We start from the raw sequence: 24,196 nt of genomic DNA, 5'->3' as shown, positions 1-24,196 counted from the left end.
TCGAGCATAGCTCTATTCAGCCCGCCTGGTAGGCTCAGTGTCACTGGGCAGCTCTCGGCTGTGCTTCCCTTTGTAGTCTGTAATAGTTTGCAACTCCTGCCACATTCGACGGGCATCGGGTGCTGGTGTAGAACGACTCGATTCTTCATTCCTGTATTGCCTGCATCTGACGCTGTTTTATGGTTAGTTGGAAGGGCATAGAAGGCGTTCTTACACGCTCCCGGGTTAGAGTCCCACTCTTTGAAGCGGCAGCTCTACCATTAGCTCAGTGTGAATGTTGCCTGTAATCCATGTCTTCTGGTAGGGGTGCGTACATACAGTCACTGTGGGGACGACGTCCTCGATGCACTTATTGATTGTTACGGGATTTTTGTGTTTAATGACTAAAATATGTATACATTTGACTTAGAATTATAACTCATAAATGTTGAATGTTAATGTGATCCTTGTTAGAAAGAATGGGTTTATCTTCAGACAGGCTAGAATGATGCTCTCTACCCAGGGAGGGGAAAGACCTTGAGTTGGTTTTCTAGATAGTTTAACAGGTGGCAGACAGTAATGAGAACTCGAAATCTGTATTGCCATTGCTATCCGAGAGGTAGGTTGGACATTAAGACCTATGACATCATCTTTATTATATAACCTGATGTAAAATGTATTATGATCAGTAACTCTCGAGAATAAACGCTATTGATTGATTGATTTTAAGACTGGTTTCTGTCCATTTGGCTGATAATTATCTTACAAATTCTTATTTATGGGCAGAGTGTTTTAATTGAATTGGTTGATAAACACAGGAATGAAATTCCTTTAACATTGATAAAAGCCAGTGACTGATGTGGTGTACTCCTCAATGCCATCGGAGAGAGTCCCAGAACATATTCCAGTCTGTGCTAGCAAAATAAGTCCTGTAAGTTTAGCATCTGCTTCATCTGACCACTTTTTTATAAACTGAGTCACTGGGGCATCCTGCTTTGATATTTGCTTGTAAGCAGGAATCAGGAGGATAGAGTTATGGTCAGATTTGCCAAATGGAGGGCGAGGGAGAAGCTTTGTACGTGGCTCTGTGTGTGGAGTAAAGGTGGTCTAGAATTTGTTTCCCTCTGTGTTTGCACATTTAACATGCTGGTAGAAATTAGGAAAACTGATTTAAGTTTCCCTGCATCAACTTCCCCGGCCACTAGCCTCTGGATGAGCATTTTCCCTGTTTGCTTATGGCGGAATACATCTCATCCAGTTCGGTTTTAGTGCCAGCCTTTGTCTGTGGTGGTATGTAGACAGCTACGAAAAATACAGATGAAAACTCTCTCACAGCTTATCATGAGATACTCTACCTCAGGTGAGCAAAACCTTGAGACTTCCTTTGATATCGTGCAACAGCTATTGTTTACGAACATGCATAGGCCCCCGCCCCGTGTCTTACCAGAGGCTGCTGTTCTGTCCTGCCGATAGAAAGTATAACCCACCAGCTGTATGTTCTTAATGTCGTCGTTCAGCCACGACTCGGTGAAACATAAGATATTACAGTTTTTAATGTCCTGTTGGTAGGATATACGTGCTTTCAGTCTGTCCCATTTATTTTCCAGTGATTGAACATTAGCTAGCAGAACAGAAGTGACCAGGGCAGATGCAGCCACTCATCGCCTGATTCTCACAAGGTATCCTGATCTCTTTCCGCAAAACCTACGCTTCCTTTTCCAGCGAATCACAGAGATCTGGGCCTGGTCGGGTGTCCGTAGTATATCCCTCGTGTCCGACTCTTCATTGAAGAAGAACTCCTCGTCCAATCTGAGGTGAGACAATTCCCAGTCCTGATGTCCAGAAGCTCTTTTCAAGTCATAAGAGACGAGAGCAGCAACATTATGTACAAAACAAGTTACGAACAACACAAAAACACAAAAAAGGACCATGGTTGGTTAATTAAGAGCCGATAAGACGTTAGCCCTCCCCTTGGAAACCAAAACAAGTTAAAAATAAAATCCATACGCTGATAGGGAAACTAACTTAATCCACCCAAATAAAAATAGTACATTGGACAAAACAAAACTCCCACTTCTTCCTTCTTTCAATTCTCCATATCTCCTTTCTCATGATCGAGGGCCTGAGAGGGTGGTACGGCCCGTGACAACATTCCATGTCACTCCTTCGCTGAGAAATCTTTCAGCCCAGGAACCGCTCCGCCACTATCCACAATGATTTCTATTTTCCTCGACCTTCTCTCCACCTTGGCAGTGCCATTAATTACCATAGCTATAAAGGCCACATAAGTCCACCATCTTAAGTCCAGTGCTTCTCTCCTGTTACTGGGCAAGTGGGCATGAAGGTAATACATACCCAACCTTCCAGTACGCCGTAACGAACTAACTCACGAAAACTGAGCTTTGGACGAGACTGGACCTTACCTTTATTATCCTATTTACACTTTGGAGTAAATTTTGTACTCGGGAAGAATTAATGTTTCTAACTCATAATCCGATGCCACATAGGCCATTTAAAACCAGAGAAGTTGGTTCGAAGGGGCAGCTCAAACTCACCACAGTTCAGAGATCAAAGAGTACAAACCGAAAGATTTGGAGTTGAGTTAAAATTAGTTGTCAGACTAAAGGAGTAGAGGGACCTGAGACCTTACAGCATGTTTGAGGGCATATACACACACACACGCACACATGCGCGCACACACACACACACACACACACACACACACACACACACACACACACACAGACACACACACACACACACACACACACACACACACACACACACACACACACACACACACACACACACACACACACACACACACACACACACACACACACAAACACCTGATGATGTGTGAGGACAAAATGAAGCATGATTCGGAACCTGTCTGATGGAGAGGACAGGGGAGGTTTTAAAATGCTCCATCTTAGTAGGTGTCAGACCCGAGGGGAGTGGGAAATAAATGCATTGTAAAGATCTTGGTAATTTTTCAAGTGTATGCATGAGGGAGAAGGCGAGATGTCCAAGATGTGGAAAAGATCATATCATGTGTTATAAAAGTGATGAAAATGTGACATGTTGCAATTGTGGTGGGAAGTTGCCATGAAGCCACGTCTTTAAAAAAAAAAAAAAAAAGCCCCTTTTGCATGGTATCCAATTGTTAGTAGTTACTGTATTGTCTCATTGCTACAACTCCCGTACGGACTCGGGAGAGACGGGGGTCAAGGGTCATGTGTCCTCTGAAACAACCAAAACCAAGCCGCACTGCTTCTTAACACAGCGCGCATCCAACCCGGAAGCCAGCCGCACCGACGGGACGGAGGAAGCACCGTACACCTGGCGGCCTGGTCCAGCGTGCATTGCACTCCGGCCCGCCACAGGAGCTTCGCGTGAGTGTGCGATGAGGCAAGGACACCCCCAACCCCTGGCCAAAACCCTCCCTAAACCAGACGACGCTAGGCCAATTGTGCATCGCCCCATGGAGCCTCCCGGTCACGGCAGCGCCTGGGCTCAAACCCAGAGTCTCTGGTGGCACAGCCTTAGACCACTGCGCCACTCGGGAGGCCACGAAAGCCACGTCTTCTGAATAACCCACAAGGGTGAAAGAGAATGAGGAGGCCGAAGTCCTAGGGCTGTCCAAAGGATATCACATGCAGTAGCTGTTAAAAAGGTTCGAGGGTTTGAATGGTGCACCTGAAGAGTCCTTGGGGGTGGATAGGCCTTCACTGCAGGCTGCAGGGGTTCTTGCCTTTCACCAGCAGGATCTTGACATTTTAAAGTTTAATAAGGTGAACTTTGTGGCCTTTATAGCTATGGTAATTAATGGCACTGCCAAGGTGGAGAGAAGGTCGGAGGGAAAATAGAAATCATTGTGGAAGTGGTGGAGCGGTTCCTGGGGCTGAAAGATTTCTCAGCGAAGGAGTGACATGGAATATTGTCACAAGGCTCGTGCCACCACTCTCAGGCCCTTCGATCATGAGAAAGGAGATATGGACAATTTGAAAGAAGGAAGAAGTGAGAGTTTTGTTTTTGTCAATGTACTATTTTTATTTGGGTGGATTCCATAGATTGTCCCTATCACGTACAAAATTGGGATTTTCTTTTTACCTTGTTTTGGTTTTAACCCATCCAGTTGGTGGCGGCCACACACCTTTTCGGGCTTGTCGTCCGCCATATAACCCACAGACGAAGAAGAAGAGAGAGAGAGAGAGAGTAAGAAACAGTTACCATGTACGGACGTCACTTTCATTCCCTTGTCAGTCCAAGATGGCGGCGCTCGTTGGGTTTTCGTGCATGTTTCTCTGGTTAGTTAAAGTTATACAATGCATTCACAACCACACGCCCAATATTGCAATTTACTGCGTTCAATTATTAATAATCTTTATTTACCATTATAATGTTTTGCTTTTTAATCGCCACGAAACGTATGTGGTGTTTGAATTAACCCGAGTGAGCAAGGATGCTGTAGCAGGCTAGCCGCTCTACTCGTTCCGCAGGCAGAGCAAGGTCACGTTAAATAATATTAGTTAAACTAGCTATCTCTTGCGTTGTGAAAACGTTAGGCCTATCAGAAACGCGTCAGACACAGCTTAAAAACGAAATTAGTTTTCTAACGATGTAGCTAGCGTCAGACACATTTGCATTTTGAAAAAAAGGCATAACATACAGCCAACAGTAAACGTGTATCTGATGTAGCCTAGGTTATAACAGATAAGCTCGCCTATACACATTATGCATGTGCCTAGCTTCGCTCCCGCAACATAGCTAAGGGGTTTTGTTGTGACATTAGTCTTATGAGTTGTATATAATAAAACCAATGTCTCAACATAATCCCTTATGTTGCAGGACGAAGCTAGACGGCGCTAAGCCATGTATCTACACCTTGTCATATTTAGGCTAGCGACTTCTCTTGACACAGTCGACGGTCACCTGATTACTAAATACATGTTATCATTCGAGCCCTTCAGCTTTCCTCACCGGGTCCTCCTGCACAGCTCCTATAAACTGGTGAGTACCTAGACAGTGTTTTGAAGTATGAGTATGCAGTCATTCACACATCCTATGGCTAACCAATCAGGGATATAAAATCACAAGTCCTAGGGGGTAGAAATGTTTGCTGGTTTTAGTAATGCATTGGGTGGCAAAACTGGGTTCACGATTCCCCTTTTTGGACTGATCTCCTGCCCATATGTGTCTGTCTGTTCCTGCTGTCCATCAAACACTCTTCTTCATCCTTTTTCTCTCTCAGTGTGTAGTGCCATTTCCCACTCGGCGGAACTTCTGCAGGCAGAGGCCAAGGCCAAGAAAACGTACGCAAGAGACAAGCCCCATGTGAACATTGGCACGATCGGCCATGTTGACCATGGCAAGACAACTCTAACGGCTGCCATCACCAAAGGTAACTGATGTCACCTTTTATTTTTCTCACTTTACATCTGTATTATTGAATTCAAACTAAACAGATAACAAGTCGCGCTTGAAACCCACTGAGTTACTGTGGACTGTTGACCAATCAAAGCATTTGCCAGCAAAGACAACAATGTTCCCTGTCAGATGCTGTGTGTTCTATATTTGATGCTGTTGTATGTTTCTAATTGAGCCTTTGGTGTTTCCCAGTGCTGGCTGTAGGCTGGAGGCGCCCACTATAGTAGAAGTATGAGGACATTGACGATGCCCCCGAGGAGAAGGCCAGGCGCATCACCATCAATGCATCCCATGTAGAGAACACCACAGCCAATAGACACTATGCACACACAGACTGCCCGGGCCATGCTGACTCCGACAAGGTAACACAAGGCGCCTGAACACACATGTTATTCCCATTCTAAAATCCACCCCAAACCCATACCTCTCTGTTGCCTGGCTACCCAAACTCCTTGCTTCAGCCAAATGCCAGGCTACATCCACGGACGAGAGTTTTTGTGACACAATCAATCTGTATCTGAGTACCTACCTGATGATTTCTAGAACACAAACACATTGTAACCATTCTGATTGGTCCCAGAAACTGATGGGTTAGGCCAGAGCCAGAACACACGTGGGTAAAGCGGTGGTTTGAAAATTCGTCATTGGCTTTGATACTCTGATTGGTAAGAGACGATCCAATCACTGATGACTTTTGTTTTGTACAACACCCATCATTTTGACGTCACCACAAATGTCTTAAAATGATGGCAGTCTCAGACTGAAGTATGTAACGAACATAGAGCAGTGGAAGAATTCAGTTTGAGTCGTCAGGTTAACCCCTCTTGTGGTGTTTGAGAAGATCTGACAGGATTGGATGGGTACACGGCACAGGGATGTTCGTCATGTTGCCTTATCCATAACCCTGAGGCCCGTTTCCACAAAGTCTCAGTAGGAGTGCTGATCTAGGATCAGTTCCTCCCTCTTATTCAGACCTGCCAACCTGCACGCATTTTGCATAGACCATGCACGCAATTTGAGATCAAAGTACTCCGGTTAAAGAAACGACTCTAAAATATACAGAACACATCATCCATTTTTGACTCAACCATCTGATGTTGGAGCTGAGCCAGTCAGAGCTCCTGGGCGAGGAGAGAATCTCTCGCTCTCTGCTTTAGTATTATTTGCTCCCTCCAGCCGCATGGCAGCTCTCCACTTGGTCTGTTGATACCACTGATGTGTGAGGAATACAGGGAGGGTAATGGCTGTGTTTAGCCCAGCACATAACCACCACTATTTGGTAGGTGGCAACCTTAGCTAAGGCGTCATTACGAAGAAAGTAGTTAGCTACAGCGTTTAGCTCAACGAAGTGGAAAACACTTTTTGTGGCCCACAGATGCTTTGATCTCCACCCACCGTAGTAGGCGCGAGCGCATTGACAAGCAAGGACACGTGCAGTGCATCGGTAGTTCAGTGCACGTCGCTGCGTGGCATGGAAACGGACATGGCCGTGGGAGCTGTTCCACTCATAGTCTTTCACCGTTAAAGACTAGTAGTCCCATGTTAATGAATCAGTTGTTGATCTGTCCTGCTCATATAGCTGGAGGTCGACAGTAGGCTGCTAATGATGTGATAATAGTCAAGGTCAACCAGCCATGACAACAAGGCATGTTGAATGAATGGCAGCCTGGTAGTCAGACCTGATCCTGCATGGATGAGGTCAGGGATGACAACAAGGCATGTTGAATGAATGGCAGCCTGGTAGTCAGACCTCACTGGAGTTGGATGAGGTGCAGGGATGACAACAAGGCATGTTGAATGAATGGCAGCCTGGTAGTCAGACCTCGCTGGATGGATGAGGTCAGGGATGACAACAAGGCATGTTGAGTTGCAACCTGGCAGCCTGATAGTCAGACCTCACTGGATGGATGAGGTCAGGGATGACAACAAGGCATGTTGAATGAATGGCAGCCTGGTAGCTCAGACCTCACTGAGAATGAATGAGGTCAGGGATGGCAACAAGGCATGTTGAATGAATGGCAGCCTGGTAGTCAGACCTCACTGGATGGATGAGGTCAGGGATGACAACAAGGCATGTTGAATGAATGGCAGCCTGGTAGTCAGACCTAACTGGATGGATGAGGTCAGGGATGACGACAAGGCATGTTGAATGAATGGCAGCCTGGTAGTCAGACGCTCACTGGATGAATGAGGTCAGGGATGGAGATCTGGAACCAGCTCATGTAGACCTAGTTCAGTTGTTTTATAGTCCAGATAGCCTACAGTCAGCTGGACTACTGCAGTCAGCAGGACTACTACAGTCAGCAGGACTACTACAGCTCGAGGCAGGACTACTACAGTCAGCTCGGACTACTACAGTCAGCTGGGTACTACTACAGTCAGCAGGACTACTACAGTCAGCTGGAACTACTACAGTCAGCTGGACTACTACAGTCAGCTGGTCTACTACAGTCAGCTGGACTACTACACACTCAGCTGGGACTACTACAGTCAGCCCTGGACTACTACAGTCAGCAGGACTACTACAGTCAGCTGGACTGAGCTCACTACAGCTCAGCAGGACTGCTACAGTCAGCTGGACTACTACAGTCAGCTGGACTACTACAGTCAGCTGGACTACTACAGTCAGCTGGGACTGCTACAGTCAGCTGGGCTACTACATCAGCTGGACTACTACAGTCAGCTTGGCACTGCTACAGTCGGCAGGCACTGCTACAGTCAGCTGGACTGCTACAGCTCAGCAGGACTACTACAGTCAGCTGGACTAATACAGTCAGCAGGACTACTACAGTCAGCAGGACTACTACAGTCAGCTGGACTACTACAGTCAGCAGGACTACTACAGTCAGCAGGACTACGGCAGTCAGCTGGACTAGTACAGTCAGCTGGACTACTACAGTCAGCTGGACTACTACAGTCAGCTGGACTACTACAGTCAGCTGGGACTACTACACTCAGCCTGGACTACTACACTCAGCTGGACTACTACAGTCAGCAGGACTACTACAGTCGTGGCAGGACTACTACAGCTCAGCAGGACTGCTACAGTCAGCTGGTCTACTACAGTCAGCTGGGACTACTACAGTCAGCAGGTATACTACAGTCAGCACGACTGCTACTACAGTCAGCTGGTCTACTACAGTCAGCTGGACTACTACAGTCAGCTGGTCTACTACACTCAGCTGGACTACGGTCACAGTCAGCTGGGACTGCTACAGTCAGCTGGACTACTACAGTCAGCAGGACTACTACAGTCAGCTGGACTACTACAGTCAGCTGGTCTACTACAGTCAGCTGGTCTACTGACAGTCAGCTGGTCTACTACACTCAGCTGGGCTACTACAGTCAGCTGGACTGCCTACAGTCAGCTGGACTACTACAGTCAGCAGGACTACTACAGGTGCCAGCTGGCATGCCACTACACTCAGCTGGACTACTACACTCAGCTGGGATCATGACTACAGTCAGCTGGCACTGTGCCTACAGTCAGCAGGTATACTACAGTCAGCAGGTATACTACAGTCAGCAGGACTGCTACAGTCAGCTGGTCTACTACAGTCAGCTGGACTACTACAGTCAGCTGGGACTACTACACTCAGCTGGACTACTACAGTCAGCTGGACTAATACAGTCAGCAGGACTACTACAGTCAGCAGGACTACTACAGTCAGCAGGACTACTACAGTCAGCTGGACTACTACAGTCAGCTGGACTACTACAGTCAGCTGGACTCACTACAGTCAGCTGGGACTGATACACTCAGCCCTGGACTACTACAGTCAGCTGGTCTACTACAGTCACCTGGTCTGCTATACAGTCACACTGGTGTCCGCCTACAGTCACCTGGACTGCTGCTACAGTCAGCTGGACTACTACAGTCAGCTGGACTGATACAGTCAGCTGGACTGCTACAGTCAGCCTGGACTACTGCCAGTCAGCAGGACTACTACACTCAGCTGGACTACTACAGTCAGCTGAGCACTGATACAGTTAGCAGGACTACTGCAGTCAGCTGGTCTACTACAGTCAGCTAGTCAGCTGGTCTACTGACAGTCAGCTGGGTCTACTACAGTCAGCTGGACTACTACAGTCAGCTGGGACTACTACACTCAGCTGGTCTACTACAGTCAGCTGGACTGCTGACAGTCAGCAGGCACCTACTAACGTCAGCAGGACTACTAACGTCTAGCAGGCTCTGATACAGTCAGCTGGACTGCCCACACAGTCAGCTGCACGTGCTACACTCAGCGTGGACTGCTACAGTCAGCTGGTCTACTACACTCAGCTGGTCTACTACAGTCAGGCAGGTCTACTACAGTCAGCAGGTCTACTACAGTCAGCTGGTCTGCACCTACAGTCAGCTGGCCTCACTACAGTCAGCTGGTCTGCTACAGTCAGCTGTTCTGCTACAGTCAGCAGGACTACTACAGTACTACAGTCAGCAGGACTACTACAGTACTACAGTCAGCAGGACTACTACAGTCAGCAGGACTGCTACAGTCAGCTGGTCTGCGACACTCAGTTCTGGCCACAGTCAGCTGGTCTACTACAGTCAGCTGGGACTACTACAGTCAGCAGGACTGCTACAGTCAGCTGGACTGCTACAGTCAGCCAGGTCTACTACACTCAGCTGCTCTACTACACTCAGCTGGACTGCTGACAGTCAGCTGGACTACTACAGTCAGCAGGACTGAAACAGTCAGCTGGACTGCTACAGTCAGCTGGTCTACTACACTCAGCTGGTCTACTCACAGCTCAGCAGGTGTCTACTACAGTCAGCTGATCTGCTACAGTCAGCTGGTCTACTACAGTCAGTCTGCTACAGTCAGCTGTTCCGGCCACAGTCAGCTGATCTGCTAGCTAGTCAGGCAGGACTCCTACAGTACTACAGTCAGCAGGACTACTACAGCTACGGCAGGCAGGATCACGACTACAGTCAGCAGGACTGCTACAGTCAGCTGGACTGCTACAGTCAGTCCGCTACAGTCAGCTGTTCTGCTACAGTCAGTCTGCTACAGTCAGCTGCTCTCACTACACCCAGCTGGGTCCTACTACAGTCAGCTGGACTGCTACAGTCAGCTAGGACTACTACAGTACTACAGTCAGCAGGACTACTGCAGTACTACAGTCAGCAGGACTACTACAGTCAGCAGGACTGCTACAGTCAGCTGGACTGCCCACAGCCAGTCCGCTACAGTCAGCTGTTCTGCTACAGTCGGCTCCTGGACTGCTACAGTCCTAGTCTGCTACAGTCAGCTGGTCTACTACAGTCAGCTGGACTACTACAGTCAGCAGGACTGCTACAGTCAGCAGGACTGCTACAGTCAGCAGGACTGCTACAGTCAGCAGGACTGCTACATTGCATCCAGTAATTTAATTATTCTGAATTTTCTCCACAAACAAAATGAAAACAGTTTATATTTTCACTGGACTTTCCACAAAAAGACAACTATTAATTAGAATAATCATTACCCCTAAATTGAACCTAGAACATTTTTGAAAGCTTCATCGAGACCACTTCAGTTTTATTTAGTCTCAAACAAGACTTCTCGTGTTGGCTACATTGTTTGATATAATTTAAGACTCTAGGTTTCAGGAAATGGCAGGTTACAGGTTTTTCAGGATCTGCCTAAATGCTTCCAACTTCCTGAGGGGGAGTTGACTAAACCGCTCCGGATCTCCCCCTACCCAACCTTTGGCTCACAATATCAGCACCACTTTGTCAGAAAATCCTAGGGGAGAGCCCTGATTGTACATTTAAATGTATTTCTGAGTCAAAAGCCAGGGCGGCAGGTAGCCTAGTGGTTAGAGCGTTGGACTAGTGACCGGAAGGTTTGCAAAGATACAATTCCCGAGCTGACAAGGTAAACATCTTGTTCGTCCTGCCCTGAACAAGGCAGTTAACACACTGTTCCTAGTCCGTCATTGAACATAAGAATTTGTTCTTAACTGACTTGCCTGGTAAAATATATATATATTTTTTTTAACCCACTGGGGGTCCCAAAGTGTTTGGCAGGTCTGTAATTTCAAAGGCAAAACCGATCCTAGATCTCTACTCCTACTGAGACACTGGTGATTACGGGACCAGAATTTTAATGGGGGTCAGAGGCTAGGGGCATTGGATCAAAATCCACGTTGATTTGCTCACGGGATACAGCAGGAACAGAAACAGTACCGAGAGATGGTGGACTAGCAGGCCCATCCTCAGCAATGCAGTATTCAGCGTGAAAGGTAAAGAAATAGAGAATGACAGTATGAAAGGTAAAGAAATAGAGAATGACAGTATGAAAGGTCACACAAGGTGACATGTTGACCCTTTCTCCTATCTAGAACATGATCACAGGCACGGCTCAGCTGGACGGCTGCATCCTGGGTGGTAACGGCCACGGACGGACACGATGCCCCAGACCCAGGGAGCACCTCCTGCTGGCCCGGCAGATCGGCGTGGAGCACGTGGTGGTGTTTGTGAACAAGGCGGATGCGGTGGAGGACAAGGAGATGCTGGAGCTGGTTGAGCTGGAGATCAGAGAGCTGCTCACAGAGTTTGGCTACGACGGTGAGAACACGCCCGTCGTCATCGGCTCGGCCCTCTGTGCCCTGGAGGTGAGTGCATGGTACGAGGTAGGGTTGGGGCGGTGACAGAATAACCTCACAACTTCAGACAGGCTATCAGCTCGCTGGCAAGGTCTGATCCATTTTATTTGACCGATTTAAAATACAAACGGCTTCAGCCATGTTAGTACAATAATACAAACATGCGACATAATTGAGGTTTAAAAACGCAAGTGCTCAACTGACTCATTTCAATGTGCTCCCTTTAGGTAGCCTCACAAATCCTCCTCACCCCGCGAGCTTACATTAAACACTGCAGGGGTGTCAGTCTGGTAGGGGTGCTGCAGTCTGGGTAGGGGCGTCAGTCTGGTAGGGGTGTCAGTCTGGGTAGGGGTGCTCAGTCTGGTAGGGGTGTCAGTCTGGTAGGGCTGCGATAGCATGAGCCCCATCTTTTCTATCACCGTTGCACTCTGGACCAATCAGCATCCTCTGAACTATGGGGGTGGTTTAGTTGATGACGGACACGTAGCGTCGTTGTTGCAGGACAGGGCAGTAGACAACAACACATGTGACGTCATACTTCCAAGGTGATGGCTAAATATAAAGCTTCTCACATGACAGTCTGAGCTCTGCCAAATAAACTCTGCTCCCTATCAGAGCTGCTCCATTCTGTGTGAAAGCATCTCATCTAAATTAGAGAACGGAAGGCTATCTGAGGTCACTGTCATCGCTGACAGTTTGGCAAAAACATTAGGTGCAAATTCATTAAGATATACCCCTGGCTGATGTTGGGCTACAATTTTTATTTTCACTTTGACATGTATATATTTATCTGCCTTTTTTGGCTCGTTTAGCCGATTTGTCCTGCTGTTCCATATGCCTTTCCCGAAGAGAAGATGGCAAGTGCTTGTGTTACTTCCGAAAAATGCAGCACGGTGGGCTCTCTTCCTGATTGGTTTGAAGGTGATCCAATCACCTTTGAATTTGTTTTGTGTAACGCCTCTTGGCTCAAACGGCATCCCGTCCAGACAGACAGCGCAGCCGGTAATCAGTCTGGTAATTATGAGGCTACCTTTTTAGGTGAAACCTTACCTGTTGTCCTCCCACCTCGTCTCACCTCCCCAGAACAAACAGCCTGACCTGGGGGTGAACGCAGTGCTGAAGCTCCTAGCAATAGTGGATGAATATGTCCCTCTGCCCAAGAGAGAGCTGGAGAAACCCTTCCTGCTGCCTATCGAGGGAGTCTACTCGATCCCAGGCCACTGACAACTAGCTCAAATCGTATAGAAACCCAGATTTGTCATTTAGTTAAAAAGCTGTGTTGCCACTAGGTAGTTTCCCTCCACTATGCCATTGATCTGACTCATTGTTAAGCTATTTAAAATGACATCATTCAGAAGTAGTGCAGGGATAAATTCAAGTCTCTTCCACTGTGCACTATCAGATAGTGTTTCCTGATGAACACATGACAATAGATAAAACACTGCTATAGGATCCCACTGTTCCGTGCATACAGAGCCTGCCCCCTTGCTAGGCTCATCCCAGTGTTTGACAACGGTTTCCGTAGCCACTGAGCTATCTTGATAACTGAATCATTTCAAAGATGTGCTATGTCTGATGCAGCATGTGTTTTGTGATGGGAACAACGTGCCTGTTTCCTGTACATCTGTGTAGGAATAATCAGTATATCTATAACATTCGCGTTCTTCCTCTCCCTGTCGTTGTGACTTAGTCAGACAGTAATTGTTTGGAAGCACTTGTATCAGTTTCCTTTGTACCTTTCTGTTTCCACCGTTTATTTTGATTGATGCACGTGTGATGTGACTTGTCCCGTCAGCTGTCAGTGCTCCTGTCTCTGTTCTGATCTGTCTGTTGTCTAACCACGTCCTCCCTCTGGGTATCAAAACCATTTATTAAACGTGTATTCATTCATCCCTCTTTCAGGCAGGGGTACGGTGGTGACTGGCACTTTGGAGTAGGGGTGTCATTAAGAAGGGCGACGACCGTGAGTTTGTGGGGCACAACCGTGCCTTCAAGTCTGTGGTCACTGGTAAGTGAATGGGGAGCCACAACACTATAGAAAGATTTGATTTCAATTAATTTCCAACAATTCTACTTTTTGCTCATTCGTAGAGCTTTCATTCTTCTAATGGTACAGCTGTAGCACACAGGTAACAGATGCTGTAAAACTGTGTTCTATTACTGTGTTCATATTTCTAGAATTATTCCTGTAAGTACAGTTTAACACTATCATTGCTGTTCATTGTCACAGTGGACTGACAACAATAGCCCCGAACCCCTAGTACAGAGTACTAACAAAACTACAACTAACCCCTAGTACAGGAGCACTGGCAGAATTAGCCCCTAACCCCTAGTACAGAGTGGTGACAGCAACCAGCCCTAACCCCTAGTACAGAGTGGCCACAGAACTAGTCCTAACCCCTAGTAGCAAGTAGTGGTGACAGAACTAGTCCTAACCCCTAGGACAGAGTGGCCACAGAACTAGTCCTACCCCCTAGTACAGAGTGGTGACAGAACTAGTCCTAACCCCTAGTACAGGAGCAATCTGACAGCACTACAACTACAACCCCTAGTACAGAGGACTGGCAGAATTAGCCCCTAGACCCCTAGTACAGAGTGGTGACAGAACTAGTCCTAACCCCTAGTACAGAGTGGTGACAGAGACTAGTCCTAACCCCTAGTACAGAGTGGGTGACAGCAACTAGTCCTAACCCCTAGTACAGAGTGGTGACAGAACTAGTCCTAACCCCTAGTACAGAGGACTGGCAGAACTAGTCCTAACCCCTAGTACAGAGTGGTGACAGAACTAGTCCTAACCCCTAGTACAGAGTGGTGACAGAACCTAGTCCTGAACCCCTAGTACAGAGTGGTGACAGAACTAGTCCTAACCCCTAGTACAGAGTGGTGACAGAACCAGTCCTAACCCCTAGTACGGAGTGGTGACAGAACTGAGTCCTAACCCCTAGTACAGAGTGGTGCCACAGAACTAGTCCTAACCCCTAGTACAGAGTGGTGACAGAACTAGTCCTAACCCCTAGTACAGAGCTGGTGACAGAACCAGTCCTAACCCCTTAGTACAGAGTGGTGACAGAACTAGTCCTAACCCCTAGTACAGAGTGGTGACAGACCTGTAGTCCTAACCCCTAGTACAGAGTGGCCACAGAACTAGTCCTGGACCCCTAGTACAGAGTGGTGACAGAACTAGTCCTAACCCCTAGTACAGAGTGGCGACAGAGACTAGTCCTAACCCCTAGTACAGAGTGGTGACAGAACTAGTCCTAACCCCTAGTACAGAGTGGTGACAGAACTAGTGCTAACCCCTAGTACAGACAGAACTAGCTCTAACACCAAGTTACAACTACAACAAGTCTCTCCACTGCACTTCTAGCACTAATTACCCCCTAATCAGACTACTGGACAGAGTCACCCATAATATCCCTCTGGTAACCCCTCAACTCCATCCAAAACCTCCAAACACACCACCAATTCCCACTCTAATTGTTCTCCCTTCACCTCCCTTCTCACTCCCTCGTTCCCTCGCTCCCCCTCTCTCTCCTCCCCAGGCATTGAGATGTTCCACTCAGTCTCTGGACAGAGCCGAGGCAGGAGACAACCTGGGGGCTCCTGGTCCGAGGGCTGAAGAGGAGTAGGACACCAGGAGAGGCATGGTGATGAGCAAGCCAGGCTCCATCCAGCCCCACCAGAAAGTCCAGGCCCAGGTCTGTATCATATAATAAATAAAGTCCAGGTCTGTATCATAAATAAATAAAGTCCAGGTCTATATCATATAAATAAGGAAAGTCCAGGTCTGTATGATAAATAAAGCCCAGGTCTGTATCTTCAGCTAGCAGCCCTAGAGGAGTGTGAACTGTTGGTGAAGGATATTGATCTCATCCCGTCAGTAGAGGATGCCTGGACATTTTTTTTAAATGCCTTCCTCACCATCTTGAATAAGCATGCCCCATTCAAGAAATGTAGAACCAGGAGGAACAGATATAGCCCTTGGTTCTCTCCTGACCTGACTGCCCTTAACCAACAGAAAAACATGCCCTATGGCGTTCTGCACCCGCATCGGACAGCCCGTGACATGCAACTTTTCAGGGAAGCTAGAAACCAATATACACAGGCAGTTAGAAAAGCCAAGGCTAGCTTTTTCAAGCAGAAATTTGCTTCCTGCAACAGCAAATTCAAAAAAGTTCTGGGACACTGTAAAGTCCATGGAGAATAAGAACACCTCCTCCCAAGCTTCCCAACTGCTCTGAAGATAGGAAAACACGGTCACCACTCCTTGACAAATCCACTATAATTGAGAATTTCAATAAGCATTTTTCTACGGCTGGCCATGCTTTCCACCTCGCTGCCCCTACCCCCCGGACGACAGCACTGCCCTCCCCTCTGCTACTCGCCCAAAGCCGTCCCCATTTCTCTTTCTCCCCAAACACAGTCAGCTGATGTTCTAAAAGAGCTGCAAAATCTGGACCCTTACACATCAGCCGGGCTAGATCATCTGGACCCTTTCTTTCTAAAACTATCTGCTGAAATTGTTGCTACCCCTATCTACTAGCCTTTTCAACCTCTCTTTCGTGTCGTCTGAGATTCCCAAAGATTTGGAAAGCAGCTGCGGCTACTACCCCCTCTCAAAGGGGGGGACACTCTTGGACCCTAACAAGCCCACAGACCTATATCTATCCTACCCTGCCTTTCTAAGGTCTTCGAAAGCCAAGTCAACAAACAGATTACCGACCATTTCGAATCCCACCATACCTTCTCCGCGATGCAATCTGGTTTCAGAGCTGGTCATGGGTGCACCTCAGCCACGCTCAAGGTCATAAACGATATCTTAACCGCCATCGATAGGAAACAATACTGTGCAGCCGTATTCATTGACCTGGCCAAGGCTTTTCGACTCTGTCAATCACCACATCCTCATCGGCAGACTCGACAGCCTTGGTTTCTCTAATGATTGCCTCGCCTGGTTCACCAACTACTTCTCTGATCGAGTTCAGTGTGTCAAATCGGAGGGTCTGTTGTCCGGGCCTCTGGCAGTCTCCATGGGGGTGCCACAGGGTTCAATTCTTGCACTTCGACTCTCTTCTCTGTATACATCAATGATGTCGCTCTTGCTGCTGGTGATTCTCTGATCCACCTCTACGCAGACGACACTATTCTGTATACTTCTGGCCCTTCTTTTGACACTGTGTTAACAACCCTCCAGGCGAGCTTCAATGCCATACAACTCTCCTTCCGTGGCCTCCAATTGCTCTTAAATACAAGTAAAACTAAATGCATGCTCTTCAACCGATCGCTGCCTGCACCTGCCCGCCTGTCCAACATCACTACTCTGGACGGCTCTGACTTAGAATATGTGGACAACTACAAATACCTAGGTGTCTGGTTAGACTGTAAACTCTCCTTCCAGACTCACATCAAACATCTCCAATCCAAAGTTAAATCTAGAATTGGCTTCCTATTCCGCAACAAAGCATCCTTCACTCATGCTGCCAAACATACCCTTGTAAAACTGACCCATCCTAACCAACCCTCGACTTCGGTGATGTCATTTGCCAAATAGCCTGCCAAACCCTACTCAATAAACTGGATGCAGTCTATCACAGTGCCATCCGTTTTGTCACCAAAGCCCCATATACTACCCACCACTGCGACCTGTACACTCTCGTTGGCTGGCCCTCGCTTCATACTCGTCGCCGAACCCACTGGCTTCCAGGTCATCTGACAAGACCCTGCTAGGTAAAGTCCCCCCTTCATCTCAGCTCGCTGGTCACCATAGCAACACCTACCCGTAGCACGCGCTCCAGCAGGTATATCTCTCTGGTCACCCCCAAAACCAATTCTTCCTTTGGCCGCCTCTCCTTCCAGTTCTCTGCTGCCAATGACTGGAACGAACTACAAAAATCTCTGAAACTGGAAACACTTATCTCCCTCACTAGCTTTAAGCACCAGCTGTCAGAGCAGCTCATAGATTACTGCACCTGTACATAGCCCATCTATAATTTAGCCCAAACAACTACCTCTTTACCTACTGTATTTATTTATTTATTTTGCTCCTTTGCACCCCATTATTTCTGTCTCTACTTTGCGCTTTCTTCCACTGCAAACCAACCATTCCAGTGTTTTTAGTTTTTATTTTACTTGCTGTGTTGTATTTACTTCGCCACCATGGCCTTTTTATATTTTTATTTATTTATACATATATTTGTTTGCCTTCACCTCCCTTATCTCACCTCACTTGCTCACATTGTATATAGACTTATTTTTTTTCACTGTATCATTGACTATATGTTTGTTTTACTCCATGTGTAACTATGTGTTGTTGTATGTGTCGAACTGCTTTGCTTTATCGTGGCCAGGTCGCAATTGTAAATGAGAACGTGTTCTCAATTTGCCTACCTGGTTAAATAAAGGTTAAATAAAAAATAAAAAATAAAAACTGTTAGGTGTGCTCTATGCGTAGTGTTGCACTGTAACTATTACAGTATCCTAGACCACCTGAAATAGTTTCCCTTTATTCAGCTGTTTAAAATTTGACCCTCTTAACTATGGTATAGTATTTGTGGGGAGACTTGTAAATTGTGTTTATGAACTAGTGTATTATTCTCGCAGTCCAAGGTTAGCAGTATGTGTTCTTTAATTGAATGGCTGTAGAATCTGTCATTAAAACATCTCTTCATCCCAGGTCTATGTTCTGAGTAAGGAGGAGGGAGGCAGACACAAGCCCTTTGTCAGTGACTTCATGCCAGTCTATGTTCTCACTCACCTGGGACATGGCCTAGCAGGGTCTACCTGGCAGGAGCACAAGGTATGTGTCCATCTGTCACCTTTTGAAATCTTTTTCCCCAATGTGATTTGTGTATTCTAAAATAAAGTGTGCACCATAGTTCCAGGGCTGTACTTTACCTTCTTCTCCTCTCTCTAACAGGACATGGTGATGCCAGGTGAAGACACATCCCCGACCCTCACCCTGCGCCAGCCTACGATTCTGGAGAAAGGTCAACGGTTCACTCTCAGAGATGGCAACAAAAGCTATTGGCACCGGCCGTGGTTACTGACATACTGCACCACCACAGAGGAAGTACCAACACAACTGGGGGCTGAGGGAGAGTAGGTAGAAAATATGGGAGGGGGAGGGAAGGGAAGGGGAGGGGGACTGCAATGGTGGGGAAGGTAAGCACTCCAGCTGTCCAACAAGATCGGTCTCTAGACACACACACACACACACAGCTAGTAAAGGAGCTGCTGAGACTTGTATGTCTCTCTGCCTCACTCACCAACCAGGAAGACCCACAATGAGATGTTCAGTAGTTGCCTTTCTGTCAAAAGACTGAACAGACTGTCATTGTCCTCTTGCGTAATAAAATGTATTTAATAGTAAAACATCCTGCCTGTTTTCACACATTCCTACTCCACATTGTTTGGCGGACCTTGTATAATAAAGGTGTTCTAGGTTCTTTAGATTCAGGTTTGGGCAGCAATAGTCCCCTGAACTAGCAGCTTCATATACCACTTAGACAACTATTCAAATATGGTATAGTAGTCACATTTATTTTGTTCCATGTCAAATCAATTTTAGTTGGCGGCAACAGAGAACACCTTAAAGGCCTTGGCACACATACTGTACACAATCCATGTCTCAATTGTCTGAAGGCTTAAAAATCCTTCAACCTGACTCCTCCCCCCTTCATCTGCAATGAAGTGGATTTAACAGGTGACATCAATAAGGGATCATATTTCACCACACAGGTAGACCTGATTTATTACTGTATGAACATTCATAGCTGTAATTCAATTAATCACAAATGGACACAATGTCAGCACGTCAATATGAATAACAGCTTCTACTTTCGTATAAAGAACATGAAATACAGTTTACCATAGATTAACACACAGGGTTACATAATATGAAATACAGTTTACCATAGATTAACACACATGGTTACATAGTATGAAATACAGTTAACCATAGATTAACACACAGGGTTACATAGAATGTAAGAAATGCTACATTTTCAAAAAAGCCATGGTGCTACAATAAGATCAAAGCAGTGTACAACACACAAGACAATCCTGAGACATATAATACACTGAAATAAAGTCTGGTAAGATGTAGAGTCACTAGGAAGACTATCAGGTTGTTGAGATTAAGAAGCTGACTATAGTGACACTGGCACTACAGTCAATATGTACGGACATGATGGATATAACATGTCATTATAAAAGGAGGGCTTTTTACTAAGCTAACAGAACACACACTACACTAACAAGCAACAGAAACAGAACACTTGTGCAAATATTTTCAAACAAAAAAACAAAAAGTGGGTCTCAACCTCTCATCCCGTTTCTTCAGCCCACACCCATCCAACCACCCCTCCCCCCTATATTAACGGTCTGCATGGCCTGGAGATAAAAGCTGTTTTTCAGTCTCTCTGTCCCAGGCTTCCATGCACCTGTACTGTTTCCACCTTCTACATGGTAGCAAGGTGAACAGGACTTGGCTCGGGTGGCTGAGATCCTTGTTCATCTTCTTGGCCTTCCCTGTGACACCGGGTGCTGTAGATGTCCTGGAGGGCAGGCAGTGTGCCCCCGGTGACGTGTTTGTTGAGGTTATTTTCCTAGCACCACTTCGCCAGGGCTCTCTGATTGATTGAGAGATTCAAGGAGCTATTATCATTGATTCGAAGCATTGAATATTTACATTCTTGCACTTTGAAATTAATTTAGTAACTGTTTGAAAAACATTTAACTGCAGGGCACTACCACAACCAAGGACTTGGAGCTGAGGCCATTCCTTCACTGACTCTGTGAGCTGTCAATCATTTCAACCTGGGAAGTAAAGAAGGGAAGTGGATCTCAGAGTCCTCATACAGCAGCATAGACATATAGGGTCGTATTCACTAGACATCAAAGAGAAGAACACGGAACAAAACGGGCAGGGGACTACCTGAACTTATCCAATAAGAACCTGGCATATGTTGAATATGACTCAGTGTCTGGATGTCTACAATGGCTTACTGATCACTACATCAGTGTGCTCATGAAACTGATCAGTAAAACTCACCCCAGTGTCTCCAGTTCTATAGAGGGGATCCTCTCGTAGAGAAGAGAGCAGCTTTACTCCAGAGTCTCCTGGAGCATTTCCACTCAGGTCCAGCTCCTTCAGGTGGGAGCGGTCCGACCTCAGAGCTGAAACAAGAGAAGCACAGCCTTTCTCTGCGATGCTGCAGCCTGCCAGCCTGTGGAAAGTGAGAGAGGAAAATTCACTACAGTATAACATATTTCAGAAAATGTACATTTTGCATCTGTAGCGATGTGTCATTTTAATGTCATATGTTGAACAATGTTGAACCTTTTATTGAATTGAAATGAACACATTTAAACTGATCAATTTTGTCAAATAATGGACTGGTGCCCAGATTCATAATTTCACTAGCCTGGACTCCACCCAGTACCCTGCTCTGAAACTTAGTCACTGTCACTAGCCGGCTTACTAGCCCGGTTACTCAACCCTGCACCTTAGAGGCTGCTGCCCTATGTACACAGACATGGAATCACTGGTCACTTTAATAATGGAACACTGGTCACTTAAATGTTACATACTGTTTTACCCACTTCATATGTATATACAAAATTCTAGTCAAGTCCATCCTATTCAACTATTGCTGTATATTAACTATTCTACCCTACTGTACATATTCTTCAAGTATATAGTACATATTCTATCCACATACTGTCCATAATGTCTATACATCCCATCACATATACCAGCGGAGGCTGCCGAGGGAAGCACGGTTCATACTAACGGCTGAAACAGAGCAAATAGAATGGCATCAAACATATGGAAACCATGGAAACCATGTGTTTGATACCATTCCACTAAATCGCCGCCCCAGCCAATGCCATGAGCCCGTCCTCCCCAGTTAAGGCGCCACCGACCTCCTGTGACATATACACATATATACATTATTTATACTCCCGACTTCAACATATACTCCTCCTAATATGTATATATTTCTTAATTCGCATACCTTTACTTTTGGATTGGTGTGTATTGTTGTGAATTGTTAGATATTACTGCACTGTAAGAGAACCACAATGGAAATAAAGTCTCAGACTTTATTGTGTTATCCTCCATGATTTAACAATGGAAATAAGTCTCAGACTTTATTGTGTTATCCTCCATGATTTAACAATGGAAATAAGTCCCAGACTTTATTGTGTGTTATCCTCCATGATTTTAATCATGTGCATGTATGGCTTTTTCAAGTGTTATGTGTGGTTTCTTTTTTTAAATGGTGAAATTAATAAAACTAAACTAAGTTGGAGCTAGGAACACAATAATTTCGCTACAATAACATCTGCTAAATATGTGGATGTCGAACCAAATACAATTTGATTTGATGAGGGATAGTTTTACCTCAGCGTCTCCGATCTACATTGTGGATTCTCAAGTCCAGCACAGCCGAATCTCACTCCTGAATCCTGGAGTTCATTTCCTTTAAGTCTAGCTTTCTCAAACTTGAGGTGTTTAAGCTGAGAGTTGAAGACACCACCTCACAGGATTCCTGTTAAGGTGTAATCATTCAACCTGGAGAGAGAGAATGCTGCTAAGTAATGCACACAAATCTATAACTACATTAACCAGGTTTCCATCCAACCTTTACATGCGCGGAAAGTACATGTGGATGGAAAAGGCCGGATGGAAACAGCAACTTTGTTGGTTACCTTTGCCAAATATTGACTAAACAAAATACGGTGGGATCTTTTAATGGTGTCGGTAAAATGTGTCTAGGCAAGAAATGGCAGTGGCAACGAGTTTATCAGCAAATGTTTGTATAATAACCATCATATGGAAGTACATTTGGAGTCACATGTTGTGTTGTTCCTCCCACTACAACTCTGGCAAAGCAACAGTCTATCAGCTCACAGATGAAATAGGTTATGATGAACTTCACAAGGTGATGAGTCCCCATGCTCCTTTCCAATAAATATTGAGGGTCTGATTCTGGTGACATGGATGACCGATGCTTAGCTGCCGTCTCTCTTTTGTTCATAATAATCTCATCATGTAGTCTATATACCCTCAACTGCATCTGCCAGCTGTTGGCTACAGGGGCAAGTGCCAATACCAGAGTGGCTACATTCGCTGATATAAAGCAAAATTTTTAGTTACAAAACCATCAGTAGTGTTAAAAATGCGATGGAAGCCATACACGCACAGCATTTTATCTAAACAAGTGAATTTGGTGGAAATATCTAAGATGGGGAAAAACTGCGCATATTTTATTTATGCTGATTTTAGAATATTTGTCACCAATTGGATGGACACATAGCTAATGGTGCTATAGACAATATGAAGTAGTCATTTCAACCTTCATAGATAGACAACATCCAGGAGCAGTCATACATCTCCAGTTCCCCCAGTTTACAGTGTGGATTTCCCAGTCCAGCAGAGAACACCTCCACTCATGAAGGTCATGACCCCCCAGGTCAAGCTCTCTCAAACTTGAGAGATCATTTCTCAGTGAGGTTGCAATCATTCAACCTAGGAAGAGATGATCCAGCTAAGTAACCCACACAAACCTGTAACTTACCTTTACAACATGAAGAATGTACATCTTTATATTTACAACATCCACTTTCCTGCTGCAGTGGAGAAAGTCAAAGTCAGTCAGGCTGCATCACATCCAACTGTATTTGGGAGTCCCATAGGGTGGCCCACAGATGGCCTAGGATCGTCTAGGCCGTCATTGTAAATAAGAAATTGTTCTTAACTGACTTGCCTAGTTAAATAATTGTTTATGTATTTTTTAAGTCGCTCACTTCAATGTACTCCAGCCTACAGTGCGGATCCCCAGTCCAGCAGAGAGCAGCTTCTACTCCTGCAATCCTGGAGCTTTATTGCCACTCATGTCCAGCAGTCTCAGACAGCAAGAGTTTGATTTGAGAACAGAAGCTAATGCCTCACAGCTTTTCTTGGTGAGTTTACATTCGTTCAGCCTGTGAAACAAAAGGTGCATCTCAAGAAACACAGGTGCCAACAAAACATTTCCCCTTAAGGGACTTGAGTTGTCAGCCTAAATGGTGCAAATGCAAGCTGATGTTCATTATTATGTTACATTTAGCATGCTGTCTGGAATGTAACTTGACTAAGCACTTACAGGGCCGTTCTAGAGGTATCTGACAACTGGGAGAAGTTTGA

At 45.9% G+C, this 24,196-nt stretch overlaps 1 pseudogene; it reads left to right on the top strand.

Moving 5' to 3' along the window:
* Nucleotides 1-4,213: 4,213 nt before the first annotated feature.
* LOC139580136 (elongation factor Tu, mitochondrial-like) lies at nt 4,214-20,645 on the top strand (annotated as a pseudogene).
* Nucleotides 20,646-24,196: the final 3,551 nt, after the last annotated feature.

The sequence above is a fragment of the Salvelinus alpinus genome, chromosome 1, assembly GCF_045679555.1.
Source record: "Salvelinus alpinus chromosome 1, SLU_Salpinus.1, whole genome shotgun sequence".
Lineage (NCBI taxonomy): Eukaryota > Metazoa > Chordata > Actinopteri > Salmoniformes > Salmonidae > Salvelinus > Salvelinus alpinus.
This window is presented reverse-complemented; position numbering and strand designations above follow the sequence as displayed.